The sequence below is a fragment of the Alligator sinensis genome, unplaced genomic scaffold (genome assembly GCF_000455745.1).
Source record: "Alligator sinensis unplaced genomic scaffold, ASM45574v1 scaffold1109_2, whole genome shotgun sequence".
NCBI lineage: Eukaryota > Metazoa > Chordata > Crocodylia > Alligatoridae > Alligator > Alligator sinensis.
The window spans coordinates 1078350-1082441 of NW_005842486.1; the positions used below are offsets into that span (position 1 = coordinate 1078350).

Here is a 4092-nt window from a genome sequence, read left to right on the forward strand (position 1 = left end):
AACGGCTGCTTAAATAACCGGCATAATGCTGGCTCGCGCGGCTGTAATTGCAGCTGCAGCTGCTGACGCTGTCATCTCTCCCGGAGGTAAGTAACCCCGCCCGGGGCTCTGTCTCGGGGTTGTGTCCGCCCTGCAACCCTTCCTGCCCTTAGTCTGTGCCCATGATGGTGGCACGCCGCCGTCACAATCAGTATTTTTAGGCACAATTGCTTATGTTCCATAGGGCAATCTTTAGATGTGCCCCCTAAGTAGTATAATTGGGCTGAGAATATACATCAAGATTCACACTGTGAGAATCTCCCTGTACATCGTATCTGAGGGTCTAAATTCATTATGCATCTCTGTCAAACTGCTTATCTCCATTTTGGATGTGTAATCTTTTAACTATATTGTCCTAAAAATACCTGGAGATGTTGGTAAAGGGTAGATTATTGTTGGCATAAGTGTTATATTATTGAAATAAAATTGCATCCAGAGTAGTGGTTTCCTTGACAACAATCATCTGACAGGAGGCTATCAGCTGATGAAGGGTGACTGACAAAGCCACCTGATAGAAGACCTAAAATGTTATGAAAAAGTAGGAACCATTTGGTCATTTTTACTTGCTCAAACTGAGGAGGAATTGCCTGCACCATGATCAGGGAAGGATACTCTGCCCTCCTGCTCTCAGGTAGGCTCCCAAAGAAAGAGTAGGTTAGGAAGGACATGTGTTTAGTTCAATTTTCCTATATGCCCTTGTGCTTTAGCTTTAAAGTGAGGATGTAATCACAAAGAATATTAAGAGCTTTTCTGCACGTGGCTTTATGCTAACACTTATTACATTAAATTTATTTTATTTTTCACCCTACACTTCCCACCAATACATCTATCCATAAGTTATTTAAAGCTTTGAGGTGAAATGAGGTGATTTTTTTTTTTTTTTAATACTCATGCATGGTTGACTTGGTATATATCTAGTGCAGTGCAGTTTACAGACTTAAACAGTAAGCCAAAAAGATCACAGTTTAATGGATATTCTGAAAACAGCACATTTTAAGTCATAATGGGAGTAGACAAGACTACACCTTGGGGACAGAGTTAGGTTACAGCTCTTAGGAGCAGGATGAGGTCTGAGGGACCTAAGATTGAAGTTAATCCCTAAATCCTGTGTAGGCTTTAGGGGTGCTTGTACACATGATGAAAACTGCCCATTTTTGTGGTTTAATTGTGTCACAGTGTACACATGCAGGGTTTTTTATGATTTAAATGAGCTTGTTATGTTGCAAACAAAACCACATCTGCATGTAGTTTAGTTTACAACATAGCTATTTGTAACATTGCAGCCTTTTGGCACCTCCCCCCATCCCACCATAGAAGAGGAGGAATGATGCGGTGAGGGGCCCAATCCTGTTTTTATTTTTTTTCTGCAGAGACTGCCCATGTTTCCCACATTCCAGCTTGAGCTGCTGGTGGGCTGAGCAGCCCCTAAGTTGCTGAGGGCCCCATCCTTCCATCTGTGGTGGTGGTGCCCCTGGGGCCACCCGGGTGGGCTGATAGCAGGCCAGATGCTGCCCCAGCTTGGGCTTGGGGAACAGTTGCATTGGTCTGGGGGCTGCCTCCAAGCTGGGGCAGCACCCTCCTTGTGGTCACCAGCCTGTGTGGACCCTGGGAGGCAGAGAAGGAACAGCACCCCTTGCAGCTCAGGGCCCACCAGCTGCTCATCCCCTAGCTGAGAGAGAGTCAGGAAGACTCTGTGGTGGGGGGTGGGAAGGATCAGGCCCCTTGCCACATTTTTTTTTCTTGCCTGCAGAGCCAGCCCACATGAGCTACCACTGGGTCACGCAGCCCCTGAGCTGTGGGGGGCCCCGGTCCTTCCCTCCATGGTGGCAGCACCCCCACCCCCTGGTCACCCAGCTGGGGTGCTAGTGAGCTAGGGGCTTCCCCAGCTCAGAGGCAGTGAGCAACCTGATTCAATCCTTCCCTGAACCCGAGCTGGGGTAGCATCTGGTCCACTAGCAGCCCTCCCAGGCATATCTGGGGGTGCTGCCACTGCAGAGGGAAGGACCATGGCTCTCTATAGCTCAGAGGCTGTTTGGCCTGCTGGCAGCTCACCCCCTGGCTCCAGGAGACATGGGCAGGTTCCATGAAAAAAGTGGGAGGGAATGGGCCCCTTGTTGTAACAGTGACAGAAGCCCCTAAATTGAAATGGTGGGGTTTTTTTAATTATTGCAATTAAAAACACACCATTTCTATTTAGGGGACTAAACCCCTGTCACATGTACAAGTGCCCCAGTGGTGTTTATACACATGCTCTGAAGCCCCTACTCCCCACCTCCCAGAACAACTTCAATGTATGTATATAGGTACCCTAGAGACTTAAAACATCTAGAGATATAACAGCTATGACCTCTGCCAGCAGTCTCCAAATGGCCCAAAGGGGTTACTCAATCAGATGTTAACACATCTTTGTGTACAACAGGGAAATTTGCTACCAGTTGAGAAACTGGGGTAAGGACCATTGAGCATTCCATTATAGACAAGGCTCCTGTGACCAGACCACAGCTATTTATTTATTTCTTTTTATCAGGCATGCTTTTCAACAGATATACCTAAAATGGTGTTAAAATATTTTGGCTTTAGGATCTTTGTCTATGCAACACCTTTTATCAGTGTACATGAACTGGTGAGAATTTTGTGATTTTTATCAAGCTAAGGAAAACCAGAGTTACTTTGTGGTATTTACAGAGCTGTCTATAATCATCACCACACGGATGATATTCACAAAGAGGTGTAAGCTGTTCTTGTGTGATAGTTGTATATGTATCTGAACAGCGGGGAAGATGTAAACAGGTGCTAAATAGCAATTATTAGCATATGTATACCAACTGATGAGGTGTTGAACATCATCTCATGCAGAGGTGTCAAAACCCTGACCAAAGAAATATTTTAACAATACAAAATAACACAATACAAAGAGGAAATAGAACACATAAAGGACTTCAAATATATTTATACTTGATATAAACTTGAGAAACTCTTTAAAGCCATATGAACTTATTTAGATTACCCAAGTACATATTCAGAATCAAGATGATATAATCTACTGTCCCATTATAATTTTTTCTATGTATATAAGGCCAGTAGGATATAATTGATGCTTATAAGGGGGAGGCCTATTATTAGTTCAGTACTTGATTTCACATTTTCTTCTTCTGGTGATATCCTTCCTTCCTACCCCACTTTCAAGGGTCAAACAAGTTCCAAATTCTCTTGGGCAAAGGACAATAGTCAAGTTCTAAGTTTTGACTGAGCAAAGTTCAACTGTTCAAGTCCATGTGGCTCTACCACCAGACAAGTATCCTCCTTCCCAGACTCATCTCTCTGGGCTTTCAGATACCTCCCAAATCTGTGGCAGATGTCCTACATGCAAGCCCAGAACCCAGGGACCCTGGGGTTTGGACGCCCCCTAGTCTTGCTACCTCTTCACTAAAAGGCCAGGGAGCAAGCCAAGGGGAAAGCAAGAAAGGAGACCCCCACTGCCACAAAATCATGTAGTCAAGTTTCCTGCATTTAGGGAAATTGGCAGAGGTCAGTGTACCTGGAGTGCAACAGGCAGGCCTCATTCTGGGAAAAACACTGCGGTGATCATAGTATTTCTCTCACCAGGTGGGAACCTACTACAAGGATAAGTTAGTTCAGCCCACCTCACTATTTGTTCTTTAAATACCACAGTGGCCTGAAGCTTACTATAAGACTTAGTGATCCTAGTTAAACTTATTGTCATTTTTGTTTCTGTTTGTGCCATATAACTTTGCTGCTTCTACTGCTTTTATATGCTTAAGTTATCAGTTATGTTCCTTTAACTAATGTAGTATATTCAATCTACCAGAACATTTCTGCTTTCACTTGCATTCCCCATTTCCTAACCAAATGTGGCTCTGGCCTGTTTCTCTTGAACTGTCATTATATCTTAGTCTCAGTCTCCATTTTAGTGCCTTAATAACTTAAAGATTTAGTCTGGGCATCCAGAGCTTGTTACTTGAGCTGCCACCATTGGTGATAGCACCTACACATTTATTTGTCTGTTCTAACCTTTGTCTTTATTATAGTGAA

The 4092-nt window shown here is 44.0% G+C and overlaps 1 non-coding gene across 1 annotated transcript; it reads right to left on the bottom strand.

The window, feature by feature from the left end:
• Positions 1-3487: 3487 nt before the first annotated feature.
• LOC112551510 lies at positions 3488-3653 on the bottom strand. The gene has a single exon (XR_003095796.1). It is a non-coding gene; the product is annotated as a U1 spliceosomal RNA (small nuclear RNA).
• Between the last annotated feature and the right edge of the window lie 439 nt (positions 3654-4092).